Source organism: Pongo abelii, chromosome 8, assembly GCF_028885655.2.
Source record: "Pongo abelii isolate AG06213 chromosome 8, NHGRI_mPonAbe1-v2.0_pri, whole genome shotgun sequence".
NCBI classification, from domain to species: domain Eukaryota; kingdom Metazoa; phylum Chordata; class Mammalia; order Primates; family Hominidae; genus Pongo; species Pongo abelii.
The window spans coordinates 3,355,953-3,378,936 of record NC_071993.2 but is presented as its reverse complement, the minus strand read 5'-3'; the positions used below and the strand labels follow the sequence as shown (position 1 = coordinate 3,378,936).

The 22,984-nt window shown below is 44.3% G+C and overlaps 1 long non-coding RNA gene across 1 annotated transcript; it reads right to left on the bottom strand.

Annotated features, from left to right (window-relative positions):
• Positions 1-564: 564 nt before the first annotated feature.
• On the bottom strand, positions 565-22,630 carry LOC129048146 (uncharacterized). Its single transcript, XR_008510245.1, has 4 exons — positions 22,407-22,630; positions 21,666-21,914; positions 14,987-15,092; positions 565-1,265 (listed from the first exon to the last, which is right to left on the bottom strand). It is a non-coding gene; the product is annotated as an uncharacterized LOC129048146 (long non-coding RNA).
• Positions 22,631-22,984: the final 354 nt, after the last annotated feature.

The following is a 22,984-nucleotide window of genomic DNA, read 5'->3' as shown; positions in this document are numbered from 1 at the left end:
CTGCATTTTAACAAGAGAAACCCTAAGCTGAGGTGTGGACTCTCAAGGTGGTCACTCAGGCCATGGCTTGGTCATCTCACTCTCTGCACTGGGAGTTGAGACTTGGCACCAGAGAATTCAATGGCTGCATCTCAGTTCTTGTTTCTACGCCTCCTTCCAGAGCGCTGCAAGGAAAAGGGCAAAAGGGAAGCACACGGCTTCGCAAGGGATATCCCTGCTGCCCCTCAGACCCTTGCACACTCCTGAGCTCAGCATGTGGGTTCAGCGTGGGGACTGGTTTGAGGGATCAAACAGGCAAAGAGAAGAAAACCTCTGTCATTTAGTGGTTCTATCTTCATCCTTCCTTTCCCAAGCCAGCACAGAACTAAGAGAAAGCGTTCTTATCCCCATCTCTTCCCCTCCTTTGAGAGCCACACAGCCACCAGGAGGCACCTTAGCCTGTCTGGCCTCCTCTGGTAGGAGTGGGTCCCATCCCATGCATTAGGTAGGTGGGGAGCAGAAGGGCAAATGAACTTCAGTGCTGGGCTCACCCGCTGGAGATACAGCTCCAGTCCAAGGGGCTTGGCAGCTCCAGCTCTCCGAAACTATGCACCCCGCACACCTCTCTCCCCATCGCCTGGGCAAAGCCCCCTTGCTTCACAGTTGCAATTTCTTTTGGAGCCTGTTGAGAGTGTTGGAATCAATGATCTCTAAAGTCACTACCAGCCACATGCTTCCTTTTTTTTCTTTCTTCTTCTTTGTTATTCCGAAGTACCAGGGCATGCTAGTATGAGGAGGGATCAGTGTGGTTTTTTTTTTTTTTTTTTGAGACAGTCTCTCTCTGTCATCCAGGCTGGAGAGCTGTGGCGTGATCTCGGCTCACTGAAGCCTCCACCTGCCTCAGCCTCCGCAGTAGCTGGGACTACAGGCTCACACCACTGTGCCCGGCTAAGTTTTCTGTATTTTTAGTAAAGACAGGGTTTTGCCATGTTGGCCAGGCTGGTCTTAAACTACTGAGCTCAGGCGATCCGCCCGCCTCAGCCTCCCAAAGTGCTGGGATTGCAGGTGTGAGCCACCATGCATGGCCCAGAGTGTGGATCCGGAACAAAAAACAGTTATGACCAATGAAGGTTGGCAGAAGGGAAGATTTTGTGGATTTTTTTTTCTCAGATCATTGAAGATAATAAAAGCAGGTAAGAGTTATGGAATTCAAGGAGCACCGCATTCCTTCCAGACAGTTTTTCTTCCAGACAGTTGACTTATAATGAAAATTCTGAGCTTCAGCCCTAAGAGAAATAAAGTTACAAGACATAAGGTTTAAAATGCCGTTCCTTACAGTATGACATAGATATTTTTAAAATAATCATAACATTTTCTTTCTGATTAAAAAAACCCACTAATTTATTCTAGTAATCCAGAATCCTTGTGGGTGGTGATATGAAATTCTATTATTGTTCAGTTAATGTACTACAGTTGTTTCCATAATTTAGAAATTAAATTTCCATGAAACTTGTTCTAAAGAATTTTCATAAAGTAACAGTGTGATTCTTTTACCATAGCTATAAAGAATATATTTATAAATTTTTTTTACTTAGATTATTTTTTGCTTTGGTTTTCTGTGACAATTTTCTTGCCTGGCACTGTCTTGACAAAGCAATTCCCTTCCATTGCTTAAGAGAAAAAAAACTGTTACAGGCAGTGCATAATTATATTTATTTAGATTCTTTACCTAAATCCTATTTTAAAATTTGTATTACTAAAGCAGAACCTACCAGCAAAATGGAAAGCAAAGAGTATAATACTACATTTATAGAATATATTTCTAATTTAAGAAGCATTTTTCTGTGTTCTGAAATCTTAATGTGGATGATTTTATATTTCACTGGGTTCAACTATTAAGAGTAGACTTCCAATATCATATGAAGCTGGGTTCTCCCACTTTAAATAGCAAGCAATCTCCTTTAGCAAAGGCATCAACTGGGACTCTCAAGCAGCGGTACCACAGAAGGAGTATATCACTGGGAGTACAATATAATGAAAAGGTAAACTCAGTTATGGAGTGAAATGCAGGGGGAGCTTTGAGTCACTGATGCACGTGCTGCTGTGGCTCCGACTCTGCTAGTTTTTGTCTTACAGCTTCGTTTGTCTGATGATTGCCACTGTTGCCTGTGAATTGCAAGGTTCCCACTTAATGAGGTTGAACATCCATAGCAGGCCTCCATTCATATACTTCCAGGAACGTGTTATGTCACAAAATGAGCATCCAGCTACATTAGTCAGGATCGTGTATCTTTGTTAATATTCATTCACAGGAACATAGATGTATGTTCTCAATATATAAAATGGACAGGTTTTTTTTCCCCCATTGCTGAATTCACATTTGAACCTCCCAATGGAAAGATTCGAAGACAGGTAAACTTAGACAGGCGGGGGTATTCAGCACTATACTAACCACGGAGACAGGTAAACTTACAAGCCCACAAACAATCATGCAACTTTAAGAAGCAGTAAAAGTCAGAACCGTCTAGGGGAAGGGAAGGGTTGCAGACACATCTGAAGATTATCAATGAATATTTTGTTGTGGGCTTGGGGAATTCTTAAGACGGATTAGTCGGCTAACATCAGGTACAAAGTTGGCCCCAGATTTAATGAACTTTGCTTATGTCGAATATACCAAAATCCATGGAATTAGCCAAATCTCTGCTAATTTGAAGCACCTGGGATCTCTCCTGTCCGCATGTTTTCACTTAAGGGCCAATTTGCTCTAGAAGAGCACAAACAAAAGTTCTAAAACAGATTGCCACAATGTCATGCTTAACCAATTGGCATGCACTTAAGCAGTATGCAGACATTTCCAGTGATATGTGTAAATCCTATATGAACAGTGTCAGCTGTTGACAAATAAGGCGATTCGGTCCAGGCAGAAAGCAGGCGCACATGCCACACTGGCTGCGTCTGGGTTAGTGAGGAGGGAAAATGCACAGCGCTCAGGGGCTCAGAGCAACAAGAGCTGCATGAAAGCACCTTGTTTAAATGGCAGCAGTGATCTGGGCACCAAAGCTGCTCAGATTTGATTCCTCATCTGCAAATAAGTCGTCATACCGATGGAGGATGGCTCCTAGCTGCTTGCAACTTTATCCCTCCTGTCTCTTAGGTGCCCAGATGAGAGGAGGTACTTTCCAGTGTCATTGCTGGCATTCTACCAGCGGCTCGAGGCCCCTTTGGTCTAGAGAACGCTGGCGACAATAGCTGCATTGTGGCAGTCCCGTGCTTACAGTGCAGGGCAGCCTTCACACTTCAAATGAGGGATCAACATGAGCATAACTAATGGAGCCATCAAAGACATGGGTTTAAAGTCCTGATCTGAAAACACCCACACATTGCACATTCCTCCTCAGGGCTTTTCCCAGGGGAAAAAAATGGCCTGGAAAGGCAAATGGGACACAGCCAAGAAGGTGGTGGGTTGCTGTGTGCCAGGTCGCCCTCTCCGAACTTTCATCTCGCTGTGTTGTCCCAGCGGGTCCTGGAGATTCCCAGGAGAAGGAAGGAGGACGCAGAGTTGGGGTTTCTCACATGTCCCGCTGCGCACGGTGACAGGGAGCATCCCAGGGCACTGCGCCCGACGAGAGTGGGCCACGAGACTCACATTGGCATCCCTGTGGTGCCAAGACGGGGCCGTGGAGTTGAACGGGCCGTACAGTGGGAGAATGTGGTCAAGATGAAAAGCAGCTTGCATTCAAAAGAGGAAACCGCGTGCACTGTGCGCTTGGGAGCCGGCTTCCCACCCCATGCTAATGTGTGGAATCGGCTTTGGAAGAAAGGAACAGTAACCATGGTGCTTGCAGGAACTTTAAAAATCTGGGCCAAGAAGCCCAAGCCTGGAGAGAGTTCTAGAAAGCATGGAGGCACATTTATCCAGCAGCATTCACAGAGTCCCTTGTGAGTCCAAGCAAGGGGCAAGAATGGTAAAATCTAATTTTAACAAGAACCCACTGGGTCAGAATGGATCAAGAGACATCTGTCACTTATAGACAAATTGAAATGACATCAAAAGACAGGCATGATGGTTTTATGACATTTTGCAACTTCTTTAAAAAAAAACCCGAGAATTTTGGTAAAAGATCAAATCATTAACGAACTAGAGAATTCCTTAGGGATACCCCGCTTGACTGCAAACCTCCTCCAGTGAATTAAGTTAAATGAATTTAGCAGAGTTTTCTGCATGAGCTGCAAGTCAGGGATGTCATGTGTTTTGCTAGATGGAGATTCCAGATAACTCCACTGTGCTATGATGTCTTATTTGTGGTTTCTCTACATAGGTGCATGCATTTTTTCTTTTTTTATTTTTTGGGACAGAGTTTCACTCTTCTTGCCCAGGCTGGAGTGCAGTGGTGCAATCTCAGCTCACTGCAACCTCCGCCTCCCAGGTACAAGTGATTCTCCTGCCTCAGCCTCCTGGGTAGCTGGAATTACAAGCGCCTGCCACCACACCTGGCTAATTTTTTTGTATTTTTAGTAGAGATGGGTTTCACCATGTTGGCCAGACTTGTCTCAAACTCCTGACCTCAAGTGATCTGCCCACCTCAGCCTCCCAAAGTGCTGGAATTACAGGTGTGAGCCACTGCGCCTGGCCGTGTGCATTTTTTTTAAATGCAAAGTGAGAAGAGTCGATGTTGCATTCTCTGGTTTTCCTCCTACTTTCGCTTTTTTTTTGCCATTCTCTGAACAGCTGGGTCATAAGGTAGGGTGCAGCGCTCAAGATGCTCTCTCCTTCTTCCAGAGAGAGAGAAGCAGTCGTGACCTCCAGGACCTAGGCTGGACCATCAGGTGAGCCCTGATGCTGTCCCCATGGATACAAAGAGTTTCATATAACATCAACCTCAGGCAAGACCACTCTGAGACCAGGATAGATCAAGAAAAAGACAAGACCTTTCTGTAATGATTTCTAAACACAAACAAAATATGCACATTGTATGACCCATGAAAATGACCCACCATCCCATTATCCTGGCTAATGAGAGGGAGCGACTGCTATTTCTTTACCAATTATAGCCTGGTCCTGCTATAGTCTGCTCGACTTTGAGATAAGACAGATGAAGATCCCCCATCCGGGAATGAGCCCAGCTTCCTGACAGCACCCAGTCCACAGAGTCCCCACTTTCTTCAATCACCCCCAAAACACCTAACACAAGCCCAGTTCCCACCGTCCTTCCTAACACCCTCTTCCTGTGAGCTTCACACTCCTCAGGGTGTGCGTTCTCCCTGGCTGCGATTTCATCCACCCCGGGATGTCCTGCAGTCTCTGGAGACATGGACACCACCCTCCCCACAGGCACACTGGATCATGGCTGGAGCTTCAGTTCTTGTCCCTGGGAAGACAGGTTGCCAATCTTTACCTCTAGCACTAATCTCTCATTTGGATTAGACGCCAATTTTCAAATGCCTGCTGAATATTCCCGGATGCTATGCTGCTGTAAACTCAAATTCAATTTGCCCCAAATGAAACTCATCATCTTTCTATTTCCCTGCAGCTCCCATCCACATAATAGCACAATGAATGTTTAATCTTGCAGGCTCCAAACAGAAAAGAGAACCTATAGAAAGTTAAAAGTTGCTAGGTCATATATTAGGAACTCTTTTGATTCTTGACCAGGTGTGAAATGGTACTTGAGTAATATCAAAGAAAAAACTATTCTGACCCTTGTTAAAGACAGGAAGGAAGGCATTTTGAGAACGGACTTCCCAGTGGGGTTTTGCAGTAGGGAGAGAGAGCTGGGGATCAACAACAGGTGAAACAAGGACACGTGGACATTTACAGCCACAGAGCAGGGTGGGGTCAGTGTACATCATGGGGAGGGGGATTCTTGCTAGACCGTCTCAGCAGGATTCACGCGGCAAGCAGCCCAGGGTGGTAAAATATCCAGGATGAGTGATGAGAAATCTGATCAGCTATCAAGAGTCGAGAATTTCTGCTAAACTGACCCAGCGGGATTCTTGCTAAAACTGCACTAAGCCAGTCAAGGACAGAGCCCAAGGTCGGGGCCCAGTCCAAAAGAAAGTGCAGAGACTGCCTTGGGTTTGGTCAAGAAGAGGGTCTCTCTGTCCATATCTGTAGCCTTATTTATGCTTCACTTTATTTTCTTAAGACTTCCAACAAGAATAACACAACAGCCAATGTTAAAAGTTTAAAAATGTAACATGGTAAAATGATGGTGTTCCTTATATGTGAAGATTGGATTTGGGGGAAGAAGTTGCCCAAAGTAGCTATTTTCTTTCAATCTAGCTCTTTTTAAAATCCCGAGAAATCCTAGCTTTGTATAATTTATGCTGGTCTCTCCCCACTACTGGCATTACCCTAACACCAAGGTAAATGGAAGAAAGTTGCAATTTACTAAAACATGAGTCAAAATGCCAGCATGAAAGTTTCCTGCCTGCAGCCAGGGTCCTCTGCCTCCCGGGTCCTCTGCCTCCCGGGTCCTCTGCCTCCCGGGTCCTCTGCCTCCCGAGGTTCTCTGCCTCCCGGGTCCTCTGCCTCCCGAGGTCCTCTGCCTCCCGGGTCCTCTGCCTCCCGGGGTCCTCTGCCTCCCGGGTCCTCTGCCTCCCGAGGTCCTCTGCCTCCCGAGGTCCTCTGCCTCCCGGGGTCCTCTGCCTCCCGGGTCCTCTGCCTCCCGGGGTCCTCTGCCTCCCGAGGTCCTCTGCCTCCCGGGTCCTCTGCCTCCCGGGTCCTCTGCCTCCCGGAGTCAGTGCACTGGCATTGAAGAGGGTCTCTCCTCCCATACTGTCCGCAGCTAACACCCGGGTAACAGCCACATGTGCTGATGGCCTTGTGATCCAAACCAATAGCTTCTGAAACGATTTTCAGCGGACTCCCTTACTGAGTTTCCTTCTCTTTCATTTTTTCCTCCTCGGTTTCTGTTTCCACCTCCTCTGTGACCATTGTTTGCTCCAGCCCCACAATTCTTCTTCAGAGGATCCAGGGCGTGAGGAGCAGGATCCGTCAGCGAAAAACACAAAACAAAACAGAAAGCTCTTCCAGGGGGTGTTGAGGATCAGCAAGACCCAGAAATTCCTTTTTTTTTTTTTTTTTGTTTTTGAGACGGAGTCTCGCTCTGTCACCCAGGCCAGAGTGCAGTGGTGCGATCTCGGCTCACTGCAAGCTCCGCCTCCCAGGTTCACACCATTCTCCTGCCTCAGCCTCCCGAGTAGCTGGGACTACAGGCACCCGCCACCACGCCCAGCTAATTTTTTATATTTTTAGTAGAGACAGGGTATGACCCTGTTAGCCAGGATGGTCTCGATCTCCTGACCTCGTGATCCGCCTGCCTCGGCCTCCCAAAGTGCTGGGATTACAGGCGTGAGCCACTGCGCCCAGCCCAGAAATTACTTATTAACCAAAATTACTTAAGGCCTGGAAATTGCCATTGTGTCAATACAATACATTCTACCTTATTATTTCTCAAAATATTATAATAAAATATTACTTTTTATATAAAAAGTTAAAGGCTAAATAAAGCCATACTTTTTATATGTTTAGGGACAGAGTCTCACTCCATCACTCACGCTGGAGGGCGATGGTGTGATCACAGCTCACTGCCGCCTGAAATTCCCGGTCTTAAGAAATGTTCCCACCTCTGCCTCCTAGTAGCTGGGATTACAGGTGTGCACCACCATGCCTGGCTAATTTTTTATTTTTATTTTTTTGTAGAGACGAGGTCTTGCTATATTGTCTAGGCTAGTCTTGAACTCCTAACTTCAAGCAATCCTCCTACATTGGCCTTCCAACGTGCTGAGATGACAGGACAGGAGCCACTGTGCTTGCCCTAAAGCCAACAATTTTCAAGTGCTCCCCATAAGTGTTATAAGATAAAGTAAAATTAGTAATATTGAACAAAATTTCTTTTAAATATATTTTTTTCTTAATGAATCCTTTAAAAGCCCTTTCCAAATCCTGTTTCTGTTCCTAGGTGTCATGGCAGCCCTTATGAGTAGTATTTGGGGTTTGGGTGTGTGTGTGTGTGTGATTTTGGTTTTTATAAATGGATTAACTCTCTCTGGGCACATTTGCTGTTTTCCTGATGGCAGCTGGCTTGCTTCCTCTTCCAACTCCTATGTTCAAGGAGCAAATTAGAAAGGTAGAATTTACTTTCACCAGATTGTAAGGTTCTTAAGGGCAAAATTACGCCCATCCCTTTCATTACTACATCCCAGCTGCATTTAATAGACAACAACGTATGTGTTGACTGCTTGTTAAATGGATGCATAATGAATGAATGGGCAGATTTACATTCCAGTAAGTGGGTCTGAACTTCATGTCAGGAGCGCAGACCTTGCCTGTCTTTTCCTAACCAGAATGAAGTCCTTTGCCCTTTCAGAATTAAGAAAATGTGCCTAACCCCCTAATAAAAAGCAGGTCTTAATGACATAACTATAATTTGAAAAGCTCATTGATAGCGCTCCATAAATATGAGATCACATATCAATAAGTATTGGGTCACTGGGAACAGGTGTCTGGCCAGCTTGGAAAAAGCCCTGTAACATAAGGAAATTGTCAGTTTCTGAAAACCTGGATCCTAGACACATGTCTGTCACTAATTTAATTGTGTGAACGTTTACTCTGCCTTTTGACTTTATGGGCCTCAGTTTCCCCATGTGCAAAACACTGTAAGGAGTAGGTTACACCACCTTTAGTATCCTTAGCAATCTAGGGAAACTTTATTATTAGAAAATTTAAATCAAATGGCAGAAGTGATAACATAAACCCAGTTATTTTTTATAACAGGAAAAAAATGAGATGTCTATGGTCACCTATTGATTTTACATAAAATGTATTTCTCTTTCTTCTGTCACTTTTTCTATTCTCATCCCTGTGTTTCTCTGTTTTTACCTTTTCAGTATCTTACAAACGCTCCTTCTATGAATTGCACTGGCCGTGTGATCCTGCACTAATCTATTCCTGGGATTATTTTCGTTTCTAGACTCTAGATTGGGAAGATCAGACTGCACTGCGTTTATTTCTGGACCTCACGTCTATTGTAGTATCTGCCGCATGACAGGAGCTCAGGACAGTCTTTATGACCAGAAGAATGAATGAATAAACATGTGAATGAAGAAGGAGGCTGCCAAGGAGAAAACACAAAAGAAGCTTTCCACTACTCAGTATTTTGAAACACGAAAAAACCTCACCATACTTTACATTGTTGTTAAATTGTGGCAAAATACACACAACATAAAAGGTACAGTCTTAACCACAGTTAGATGTACAGTTAAGTGGCATTAAGTGTATTCACACTGTTTTGCAAACATAACCACCATCCGGCTCCATTACTTTTGCATCATCCCAGATTGAAACTCTGTCCCCATTAAAAGCTAACTCCCCATTTCCACCACCACAGCCCCTGGCAACCATGGGAACTTGAGTTGGTTCCAGCTTTTGGCTGTTGTGAATAATGCTGCTATGAACATAGGTGCACAAAAGTCCGTTCCTAACCCTACTTTCTGTGCTGTTGGGTACATACCCAGAAGTGGGATGACTGGATCATCCAGTAATTCTACATTTAGTTTTTTAACTGCCCTTTGACACAGAGGCTGCACCATTTTACATTCCCAACAACGCACCCATTTCTCAACATGATTCCAATTTCTCTGAATCCTCACCACCACTTGTTGTTTTGGTGGTGGTGGTGTTTTTTTTTTTTTTTTTTTTAATAGTAGCCAACCTAATTCTATAGCCTAATACGTGAGAAGTAGTATCTATCTCCCAGTAGTTTCAATGTGTAAGTTTCTAACGATTAGTGATATTGAATGTCTTTTCATTTGCTCACTGGCTATTTGTTATGAGTAATATTTTCGATGAGGCCCTTATGGTAGTCAGCCTATAGGCGCTCGAACTTCTTGCTCATACAATTCAGATTCTGCATTGCTGCTCACCATGGTTTGCAGCTGGCATGCATTTGCATGGTTGACCAGTTGTCAGCCTGGTGCTTGTGGTTTGCATCTATCTCACTGGATTCTTGCCAAATGGAGAGTGGCCATGCTGGTGTCCCCATTGTAGAGATGACGCTGAGACACACTCATAGACTTTGGCTAGATAGCACCACTAGTTACTGACCCAGCTGTAGTTCAACCCTGGGTGTCTAATGCTCACATCATCTCTCAGCGTGAATGTGTGTTCACAGCATTGATAAACCACACAGACACTGACCATGAAGAAAAAGCAAAACCCCTAAATAATTGCAATATTCTTTAATGTTTACACTCATCTTAAGTAAGAAGGAATCCTGAAAAAGAAATACAGATTGCAGGTAAGCCTTTCATCTCAGGGCAATCTGAATGCTCTTTCTACCCTAGACACTTCATTTTATGCCTACACACAGCCCCAAAAAGTTATTTAAGTTTTAATACAGATGGTCCTTCAGTTTGATTTATGCTATTAAGTAAAATGCTGTTATGCATAAAGGAGAAAATAAAAGAACTAGTTAAGCACTTTTTTATTAGCCTTCAGGCATGTTCATTAACTGTGCCGAGACTGTTTTGCGTAATTTATGCATTTGTGCATGTACATATAGTGCCATATAAAATAGATCATTTACCCAATAAATAGGAGCAGTGTCATCCCTCTCACTAGGCTGAGGAAGCTATCAGTTTCTCTTATAAATCTAGGCTGCATTTGCTGTGCATGGGAACGACCTTCCATTAAGATGCATACATCTGGGCTTGGAAAAGGTCGAGGTGCCTTTTTAAGCAGAAAATTACTGAATCAGGATCGTTAGCAGCTCTGAGTAATCTTATTATTCAGCATTCCCCTCCCCGCCTCCCCACACCGTCTTAGAAACTGCATCAGGACTGAAATCAGTTTCCTCGGCGGCTTCATTCCTCACATCTGCTGGTTGCGCAGCCTCCTTGCGTTCAGTCGACCTCAAGGACCGTGTTTTAAAGGAAACCTCAGATGATTTCCAGAGAAGCCCATCACATGCAGCTTTCTTCGGACATTCAGCAGCCAGTTCTCAGATAGTCTGGATTTGTTTGTGAAGTGGGTCCCTCCCTGATGTTTGTGAGTGAGACTGAGTTAATTCCATTTAGACCGGAGACCGTTGTGTTTCGGGTGTCTCGTGAATCTCGAACTGCACAGGGAGCTGAGCGTGACATCTCTCCACCTTCCTCTGCCCAGAGCCCTTGGCTACGGCAAGACCCTGCACCAAGCATCCCAGCTGGGGAAGCAGCAGCTCAATGTGCTCCGCATGTGGATTCCTCGCTTCCTGGTGAGCACATCCTCTTATGGGCTTAGTCATTCCTATCTGAGAAAAATAAATAAAATACTAAATAGCATGAGAACAGCGAGACATTCATCTTGTTGTAGACCGTGATCACACAGCCAGGAACTGGGGTGAGCAGGGAGCTCATTTCCAGACCCTCAGGATGCCTGGAGGTGGCTGGACAGCACCGAGTTTCTTGGCAAAGTAGCCGTTGTTTAAAGAGCAAAAGGGCTACACAGGAAGGCGGCAGGCAGACCGGAAGATCAGTGTCCACTTCACACATATCCCTGACACGCAGAGACCTTCCCAAATATCCCTGACACGCAGTGACCTTCCCAAAAATGGGTTCCGTGTATCATCAGGTCTGGTGAGATGAGGTGTCACCAGGTGTTCCAAATCAAAAATGCGTTTGTGCTGGGAATGGGGGAGCTTTCTAAAGTCAGATGCATCTGTGACATGGTGGAGGTTAATGGTGTTGAACAGAGCTCTTCAAGAAAACTTGTCCCACCCCACATGTAACCCCGGCCACACACAGCCACTGAGCCCGGGTGTCTTGTGAATCATACGGGTCCAAATTAAGATGCTCATAAGGCCGGGGTCAGTGGCTCATGCCTGTAATCTCAGCTGGCCAAGGCCAGCCTAAGCAACAGACTGAAAGCTCATCTCTACAAAAAAAATTGTTTTAAAAAAAGATGCTCATTAAATGCAAAAATGGACACTGGATTTCTTAGTCTTGACATGAAAAAAGGAGTCAAAAATGCCTCATTGATGTGTTCCTACTGGTTACATAGTAAAGTGATAAGATTTTGAATGCACTGGGTTAAATACACCATTAAAATTGAATTTATCTATTCCCTTTTTACTTTTATCAGTGTCGTTATGAGTAGATTTTAGTGGTACTTGTGATTTACCTTGTGTTTCTATTGGCCAGTGCTCAGACAGGACTTCTCACAATCTTTAATATGCCAAATTGCCTTGTGTGTCCCTAACAGATGATGTAGCAGTCAGCATTTTCCAAACTAACTTGACCCCTACACTCTATCTTATAGAACATTTGTCAATCTCCCTGACACAACAACTTTCCACAGTAAATGGTTTCAGAAACCTGTCATAGCAACACTTGCATCTGAGGCTGGGTCCAACTCAGACTCAGCTACCTGCCACTTTCCATCTTCTGACAAATCCACAACAATTTTGTACGCATTTGCCTTATTTGTTAACTGAAATTATCAGATACAGCCAAGAGACCAGCACTATTGGTGATACATTTTTTAATGCTCAATTCATTCATCTTATAAACTGTTAAACAATTAATATTCTTTCAATATTAAACATCAATATTTCTAAATATTTACACATTTTTACAGATATTTGAACACTCAGTACAAATTTGTACCATTCAACTCTCTAAAACATTATTAAAACCCATTGTTATATCTGTCCATTAGACACAATTATTTTAAATGTTTCGATCATCTTTAAAAGTGTACAGAAAAAGGTCAGATGAGGTGGCTCGTGCCTGTAATCCCAGCACTTTGGGAGGCCAAGGTGGGTGGATCACCTGAGGTCAGGAGTTCAAGACCAGCCTGACCAACACTTGGTGAAACCCCATCTCTACTAAAAAGACAAAAAATTAGCTGGGTGTGGTGGCGGGCACTTGTAATCCCAGCTCCTTGGGAGGCTGAGGCAGGAGAATTGCCTGAACCCAGGAGGCAGAGGTTGCAGTGAGCTGAGATCGCACCACTGCACTCTAGCCTGGGCTCCATGCTGAGTGACAGAGACTCTGTCCTTGCCACCACCCCCCACCCGCCGCCCCCCCACCGCCCCCCACTGCCAAAAAAAAATGTTACAGAAAAAATATTCAACTATCAAGTGAATTACAAGAGTCATTGTTAGAAATATGCCGCTCAGCTGGTTTCAAAAGTACTCACATTTCAACTCAACCTCAGTTAGGAGGTGGATTTTTGCATACGTTGGATAGTTAAGTCCTGAGTTTGGTTGAACTTGGAAAGTATATCAGAAAAGTGTGGAATGAGCAAAGACCCAAAAGGAAAGCAGAACCACAGCCACATTTAGGAAGCGCAGCCCCAGGTGGAGGACTAGGGAATGCCATGGCCTCCTATGCAGCCGGAGATGTGGGCAGGTGTCCTGTCTTCAAGGCCACCCTGGAAGACCCGGGGCCCCAAAGCAGCACTTTTGTGGGCTCACACCTGAACACTTCAGCAGAAAGATGCAAAGGAAAGATGTGTATGTAGTTCTCTCAGAAATTTTTTTAAAATGGTACCATAAAATCAATTTTTTAAAAATGTGTGTGTATGTTTTTAGCCAAAAAGCTCTAAGCCAAGCGTGTCCAACCCACAGCCTGTGGGCTGCATGTAAGCCAGGACGGTTTTGAAAGTGTACCAGCAAAAATTGGTACACTTTCTTAAAATATTATAAGATTCTTCGCAATTTTTTTAGCGTTATCAACTATTATTAATGTTTGCATATTTTATGTGTGGCCCGAGACAATTCTTCGGTTTCCAGTGTGGTCCAGGGAAGCCAGAAGATTGGACACTCCTGCTCTAAATATTTACTTGGACATCCACTGACAAACTAACATATTGATGAGTTAAGTTCAAATGACTCTGGAATTTATGGGTTACCTTTCATTTTAAACATACACAGTTTTCAGCCTCAGAAGCAAAAAGGCAAGCCAAATGCTTTGTTTGAATTTTCCTGATCCTGAGGTATTTCGAAAGGAATTTACTTCCACTTTCTGCTACATTCAGTAATCCCCACCTAAGCTCTGCTTGAGTAAACCATTCTGAGAATGACTTTTCCTCAACATGGATATGTTTTCTTCTAAAACACAAGGACATCTTCACAAAGCCAACTGGAGCAATTATAACTGAAAGGTGTCACCTGTCTCTTTAGCTCATTGGGGATCATTAAGTTGGCCCTAGCAGAGGCCTGCAGGACTTATGAGCTGGCTGGGGCTGCTACTGCTTCCGGGTCAGCTTTTATCCAACTCCGACATCTTTACAAAGTCTCTTATCAGTCACTGAGATGAAAAAGCTGGTGTCTCGGCGGGACAGCCAGATTCAAATGTGGTCCCTTCTCTTACTGGTCACAGGGCTTTGACCAAGTCGGCCACCTGAGTGCCTTAGTTTCTTTATCTGAAAAGACATGATGCCCATCTGAATTTGAATTTCAGATAAAGGGTGGATGGTGACTTCAGCAGAAGTATGTTCTGTGCAATGTTTGTATTTTCATTTGCTAACTCTGCCACCCTAAGCTAAAGCCCATGCTTCTCAAAACCAGATTCCAGGGGCCAGGGAGTCCCAGAAGCCACAATCTCATCCCGAGTCAACACAATGTTCTCCCCTGCAAGTACAGCCCACATAATCCGGAAGGCTTAAAGCAAAGTGAAGACAGGAACTCCTTGTTCAAAAAGCATTAAGGATCTCGAGATATGGGAAGCGGAACATTACTCCAAGCCCAGGACTCTGTACCAAGGCCAGGTCCCTGCCTGAAGCCGGCTCTGCTCCACGCTGCCTACTGCTCAGCGGTGGAAAAGTTTGAGAGACTCTGGAGTATTTTATCTCCAGTATCCTTCGAAATCAATGATTATTTAGGGCTTCTTTGATGGCCCAGTGATTTTTCTACTCTGGCTCCACACCTTTGTCCTTAGAATTCAGTGTTATTCCTTTATGTTCCTGAGCTGTGGAAATTAGAATGATAATGAAAACAGCTCTGGTTTATTGAGCACTTACTGTCAACGATGACTCTGCTAGGACTTCCTTGTAAGTGGGTTTAATCCCTACACGATGCCGGTGAAGTGGACATTATTGAGACAGCCCCCAGCACACACATAGACACCTGTGAGACACAAAAGCCAGGAGAGGGAGTCACTGACTCCCTCCATGAGCAGCTGATAGCCCCTCAGCGATAGTTCAGGGGACTTAGAACCAGTTCATCTTAGGTCCAAACCCTGTGTTTTATCTCACTCAGCTGGCTGTCGAGAAAAGCTGATTGAGAAGCAACTGTCTTAGCCTCAATTCCCTGTCCTGTCACTTTTTAAAATAATATAGGAATAAACCTTAGAAAATGTTTTATCAATGAGCAAATTAAGGACTGGCACCATGGCCCCCCTAGGGAAGATGCAGAGTCAACCTCAGTTCAGGCATCTGCAAAGACTGTATGTCCCCCGGGGCCACCCTCCTCAAATCTGGGTCCCCAGCAGTGCAGGCCTGTCTTGCACAATTCTAGAATCTTCCTTCTTCTTCTGACTTAGCATGCGTCTGTTCTTGTGTTTCTACTGCCTTTGTTAAAATACATGCAGCTTTGTTACCTGCATAATTCTTTCCATTTTCTAAGCTGGGAAGATCTCTGATAAGCATTCTTTTTAATTATTCATTAATATTTTCTGCCTTTGCTTATCAAAAAGTGGTGGTAAGCTTAAGAATTCTGATTTTTTTTTTCCTGAAGCAGATCAGTGGCCCTGACTTTCCAACCTCTTCCTGCATGTTAGCTGCCTGCGAAGTCCAGTGACTGGGGCTCTCAAGGGACCTACTCCCGACCCCGGAGTCACACTGGAGGTGAATCTGGGACCTGGCACAGCTTCCCAAACTTTGCATCTATGAAGAGATTTTGGTTGGGCATGGCGGCTCACACCTGTAATCGCAGTGAGACCCCATCCCTGTCATAAAATCAAACAAAAACAGAGGTTCTATAGCTATGTTGGCAAAAGTCTCCATGTTCCGATGGCCAAATAAACTAACGTGGGGCCAATTTGATTTGTATGAAGTAACAAGATCCTTTTAGAAAAGGAAGAATTGAGGAGGGGGAGGGGGGAAAAGAAAAAAAAAACAGAAAAGGAAGAATTTTTAACCCAAATTAGGTTGATTTGAGCTGACGAGTTAACTGGCTTATTTTGCTATAACACATTATTTGTGTAGGATGGGCATTTCCACTACACAGCTCTGTGTGCAAAGAAGGAATTTTGGTAAACAGAGACCATTTCTGATCAGTGCCTAAGTCTATCCTTTATCCAGAGAGCAATGTAGGTCTACCCTCTTCCTTACATAATTAATTTGTATAATAAGTCTTGTTCTTAACCACATTGCCGCACATTACGTCTCCACTGGAGCCGGTGTTTGTACCAAGACACAGTACACACCCACTTCAGTGACAGAATCTCAGGTCTGCTCTGAAGGCCTTCTCATACAGACTGACAGACACACCATGTGCCATTTCCCTACTGACCAAAGTAAGGGTTTGTATTTTTTATTTTTATCTCCAGGACTGTCCGCTAGTAATGTAGTTGCTCCAATGACAGGCACTACCCAAAACGATAACCACATGGCTGAACACCTCATTCAGGACGGCCAAGTCATTAACGTACGGGTTTTGTGGCTGAATTTTTCTCACTTATTAGATATAGATAACATTCTTTCTTATATATGTTGAAAGAGTACCCTGTTATCTTGACAAGAGCTCTACAAAGCAAGAAGTTAGAAGAGAGAGGGGAGGCTGGGCACAGTGGCTCACACCTGTAATCCCAGCACTTTGGGAGGCCGAGGTGGGTGGATCACTTGAGGTCAGGAGTTCAAGACTAGCCTGGCCAACATGGTGAAACCCCATCTCTACTAAAATTACAAAAATTAGCCAGATGTGGTAGCTCACACCTGTAATGCCAGCTACTTGGGAAGCTGAGGCACCAGAATCACTTGAACTCAGGAGGCGGAGGTTACAGTGAGCTGAGATCGTGCCACTGCATGCCAGCCTAAGCAACAGAGTGAAACTCCATCTTTTTTTTTTTTTTTTTTTTTACAGGCATACTTCATTTTATTGTGCTTCACAGATACTACATTTTTTTTACAAATTGAAGGTCTGTGGCAACACTGTGTGAAGCAAGTCTTGTTAATACCATTTTTCTAATAGCATGTGTTCACTTTGTATCTCTGTGTCACATGTTGGTAATTCTCACAATATCTCAAACATTTTCATTATTTTATTATATGTTATGGCAATCTGCGATCAGTGATCTTTGACATTACTATTGTAATTATTTTGGGGTACCACCAACCACGCCCATATAAAATGGCAAATTGAATCCATTAATGTACATGTTCTGACTGTTCCACTGACTGGGGCATTCAACTGTCTCTCTCCCTCTTCTTGGGCCTCCCTATGATTTCCTGCGACAGAACAATATTGAAATTAGGCCAATTAATATCCTACAATGGCCTCTAAGTGTTCAAGTAAAAGAGTCACATGTCTCTAACTGTAAATCAATGGCTAGAAATAATTAAGCTTAGTGAGGAAGGCATGTCGAAAGCCAAGATAGGTCAAAAGCTAGGCCTCTTATGCCAAGAAGTCAGCCAAGATGTGAATGCAAAGAAAAAGTTCATGACGGCAATTAAAAGTACCACTTCAGTGAACACATGAATGATAAGAAAGCAAAACAGCCTTATTACTGATACGAAGAAAGTTTGCTCTGGATAGAAGATCAAACCAGCCATAACATTCCCTTGAACCAAAGCCTAATCCAGAGCAAGGCCCTAACTCTCTTCAATCCTATGAAGGCTGAGAGAGATGAGGAAGCCACACAAGAAAAGTTTGAAGCTAACAGAGGCTGGATCATGAGGCTTAAGTTAAGAAACCATATCCCTAACATATTGTGCTAGATGAAGCAGCAAGTGCTCATGTAGAAGCTGTAGTAAGCTATCCAGAAGATCTAGCTAAAATAACTGATGAAGGTAGCTACACTAAAGATTTTTTCAATGTAGAAAAAACAGCCTTCTATTAAAATAATATGCCATCTAAGACTTTCACAGCCAGAGAAGTTAATGCCTGACTTCAAAGCTTCAAAGGACAGGATGACTCTCTTGTTAGAGGCTAATGCAACTGGTGACTTCAAATTGAAGTCAATGCTCATTTACCATTCCAAAAATCCTAAGGCCCTTGTATGCTCTATCTACTCTGCCTGTGCTCTGTAAATGGAACAACAAAGCCAGTATGGCAGCATATCTCATTACAGCATGATTTACTGAATATTTGAATCCCATTGTTGAGACCTATTGCTCAGAAAAAAAGATTCCTTTCAAAATATTACTGCTCATCAGCAATGCACCTAGTCACCCAAGAGCTCTGATGGAGATGTACAAGGAGATTAATGTTATTCTCATACCTGCCTACACAACATCCCTTCTGCAGCCCATGGATCAAAGAGTGATTTTGACTTTCAAGTTATTATTTAAGAAATACATTTCATAAGGCTATAGCTGCCACAGTGATGCTTCTGGTGGATCTGGGCAAAGTAAACTGAAAACCTTCAAGAAAGGATTCACCATTCTAGATGCCATTAACAACATTTGTGATTCATGGGAGGAGGTGAAAATATCAACATTAACAAGAGTTTGGAAGAAGTAGATTCCAAGCCTCATGCATGATGTTGAGGGGTTCAAGACTTCAGTGGAGTAAGTCACTGCAGATGTAGTGGAAACAGTGAGAGAACTAGAATTAGAAGTGGAACCTGAAGATGTGACTGAATTGTTGCAATCTCATAATAAAATGTAAACAAATAAGGAGTTTCTTCTTTTTTTTTATTTTATTTATGAAGTATTTATTGATCATTCTTGGGTGTTTCTCGGAGAGGGGGATATGGCAGGGTCATAGGATAATAGTGGAGAGAAAGTCAGGAGATAAACACATGAACAAAGGTCTCTGGTTTTCCTAGGCAGAGGTCCCTGCGGCCTTCTGCAGTGTTTGTGCCCCTGGGTACTTGAGATTAGGGAGTGGTGATGACTCTTAAAGAGCATGCTGCCTTCAAGCATCTGTTTAACAAAGCACATCTTGCACCGCCCTTAATCCATTTAACCCTGAGTTGACACAGCACATGTTTCAGAGAGCACGGGGCTGGGGGAAAGGCCATAGATCAACAGCATCCCAAGGCAGAAGAATTTCTCCTAGTCAGAACAAAATGAAACTCCGTCTTAAAAAAAAAAAAAAAAAAAAAAGAGAGGAAACCATGGCCAAGAATGAAATGATGCTGCCTGGGGCTGCTTTTTACCAGAGTTTTCTCACTGTCAACTTAGGAATTAACTTCCAGATTTCAGCAAATAAACAGAGGCCAAAATTAAAACAGACTAAGACCTATTAGGGAAGGAGGGAGACGCTGAAAAGGTGTGGAGCCGGAGCCTCTTGTGTCTACAGAGAAGTGGATGAAGCCACCTGACTCTGCAGCTTCCGGGAAGAAGCTGAACACCAGGCAGGCATGGAGAGATGAGTGTGGGAGTCAGACAGATGGACCCAGCCACCCACCTTGCAGCAGTTAAACAATGGCTGGGGCTCAGAGAACAAAGCCCAAACCTGGTGCTCAGAGAACGAGAACGAAGCCCAAACCGGGTGCTTTGATGTGGGTCTCTCTGCCCTCCCACCAGCTCCTGCCTCTCAGGCCTCTGTCTCTCTATGCACAGGACGAGGCCGTTCTCTGAAGCTTCCTTATCTACCTACATACCAGACCCCCAAAGGGGAACACAATTGCCTTCAGTCCTTTCCCAGAAATTTAATTAACCAGAGAAGATTAACTCTCATGTGACAGAGGAAGAGACTGAAAATTAAACACCACACCTAGAGCTCAGCTCAACTTCCTTCCAAACCATTGTTCATCGTGTGGTCCCATTCAGTCTCCAAAGAGAATCATCCAGTGTCTGAGCACTGTGTCCAGCCATTCCTTCTAAAAACTGCTCACGACCCCTCAAAAATTATCACAGTTTCCCCATCTCCTCTTCCCCTGTACTGTATCCCAAGAGTATAGAAGTGTGTGGACCTGGCTGGATTATTGGGTAATCATTCTCCTGGGATTCGTCTGTGCTTAGGCACATTAAGTAAACTTGTATGCTCTTCCTCCTGTTAATCTGCCTATTGCTAGTTCATTTTCAGTGAACCTTTAGCGCTCAGAGGGGGAGCTTCCCCTTGGCTCCTGGAAAACCCTCAGGACTTTTTCCTCATTTATGAATAGGAACAAAAATAGTCCCCTCTCTTAAAGCCCGGCTGCAAACACTAAATGGGTCATTGTGTGTAGAGCGCACTGCACTGTATGCTTCTCTGCACGGAGAAAGTGCTGAGTAAAGTTCCGGGTCTCCCCACAGCCCCCTCTACTGCTTCCCTTCACCTTAAGCAGCACAGCTGGTGGGTGCTGCGCTTCCGATATTCCAGAAGAAACTCTCTCCAATTAATCAACAGAAACGAATGTCTCTTTTGGACGTAGAGACATATTAAGAATTTAAAAACACACATCTTTGCCTGCCTTCCTGAAGGAAGATTGCAGACTCAAGATCTGAGACAGGACAAGGGAGGAGTCAAGGGTAGGAGGGTTTCATGAAGCGGTGCTAAACACCGAGGGACAAGGTGTATATGAAATAGGACTAAAAATAGTCTATAAAACCAACGTTACAGGAAAGAGAAAACCAGTGAGTGAGAGCGTTGATTGTGCATTGCCAAATTTATAGGAACAAATGGTGCATGGCGATTATCTACTCTGGAACGTGGAATTGACGTCTCCAGGGAGAAGGAATGTATGGGATTGAGGTCCTCTAAGAAGGGCTTCCCTTAGCCGGGCGGGGTGGCGGCCCCTGTAGTCCCAGCTACTCGGGAGGCTGAGGCAGGAGAATGGCGTGAACCCGGGAGCTTGCAGCGAGCCAAGATCGCGCCACTGCACTCCAGCCTGGGCGACAGAGCCAGACTCCTTCTCAATAATAAAAATAAAAATAAAAAATAAAAAATGAAATAAAAGAAAAGAAAAGAAGGGCTTCCCTTGGCGTAGCTGTAGCTTCCAGGCGGGAGCCAGCTGGATAGGGTTTGTCCATGTTTTGCTGTCCGGCCGCGTTAAGATTGCGGGACCCACCTGTGAAGGAGAAGAACTGAGACCAGAAAACGATACCATGGGATGGAGGAGCTGGGTTAGGACGCAAAAAGAAGGTCGACGCCGGCTCCAGAAAGGACCTAACCTGGAGAAAATCGGAGAGCTGGCGCTGAAGGGTCGGGAGAGGCCTGCTGGGCCACGCTGGAGAGGGAGACCTGCTGGCTTCCCGTTGAATTCAGTGACACTCTCACACAGACCGTTCATTCTCCCGACTAGTCCGGTTTCCCAAGAAAGAGCAGGCAAGAGGGAAGTTCAGGGCTGCGTGCTAAACTCTCTCTTATGTCAGGAAGAACTCAAATACGTGGGAAGAGGGACATCATACCCCATACAGAAGTGCAAAAATAGTCATTCGAAATAGAATGATTTTAGTATTTATCAAAATGAAAATGCATCTTTTTTTTTTTTTTGCAAGTACCAGCTATAGCTCCATTTTTTATGTTCTGAAAATGAGAGCCCTCCAGGGGTTAGGCCTCTGATGGGACCCGCCCCTCTGTGTGGTGTGGGGCATGGGGGGCTTCGGTTACCCGTGGCTTCTTCCACAACTTCTGACCCAGGGGTGCTGCGTCGGTTCCTGACGGTCGTGCTGTGTGCTGTCATTATTCTCATCTGTGCCCTTCAGTGCCCTCTCCAGCCACGATGCCCATTTCCCAGCCCTGGCGACGCCAACCGTGCTCTGCAATTGTAGGTGTCATTCGGCTCCATCCACATCGGGGGGATCGCAGTTTCCATAGCAACTAATGTATTTCAACCAGGGGGAAATGGAAGGTTCTCAACTATAAATAGAGTGAAAATTGAAGAAAATGAGGAGCAAAAACCAGATGCAGGTGACGGGCTGTGCCTGTGGGAGAGAGAGGATTCGTATTTAGCACAAAGGCCACTGTTCAGGGCAGCACGCGGCCTTGTCCTGGTGCGGTTATCAAATCCAGGTCAGCCTCATGCAGTCCTATTCCCGTTCATCGAGTGCATGCAAGTGCTCAGCCGCATCCAGAGAACAGCCTTCTCTCCAGATATACAGATATATTATTTTTCACTAGATTAAGACAATAATTACAAAAGACTGCAATACTTTAATAATGGTATATGCAAATTACCAGGGATAATACAACTTAGGGCTGAAATAAATGTCCTGCTAAATGACCCATTGTTGCTTAAGAAAAAGACAAAAAAGGAACAAGAACGGCTGTATGATTAGTAGGCGGTAGGCTGACGTGGGTGTCCCGTAGGATGTGACCTGAAGCAAAGCTGCTTAAGCACAGGAAACTGACCTCACAGAGGAGCAAGCAGAAACAGCCCAGCATCTAAATGACTCACTGGGGCGTCCGCAGCACCGTTTTCTTTACAACTGCCTTTATGTGTACTGTCTGCCCTGGAGAGGGGAGTAACTGCAATTCACATCATCGATTATTCAGACAAATCACAGAATCACAGATGTGGCGGAGGCCTTGAAAGATCACCTAGTTCTCTCTCCTGCTCCAGGCAGAATTGTATTCGAATCTCCAAGACAGACTGGTTTCCGTCATAATCAATTATCTGTCCTAACAAACACTGCCAAAGATTCCACACCCTCCTAGTTCCTCAGAAGCTGTTTAGTACACTCTCGCTTTTAAGGATTTTAATCCAGATATTTGTTGTGTGTTGAACATAATCCCAGCCGCCTCAGTGAATTATTTACCAAAATCTTGTGGTCACCTTTTCTACTATGTTTTAACTCAGCTCTTGTTATTTTATTCTCAGAAATATGGATAGTAGGTGTTCATTGTTTTTTGCCTATCACTTCACATATTTGCAACTATTACTGAATCTCCCAGGGTTCACAGAAACATGATTTTATGACAAATAAAAA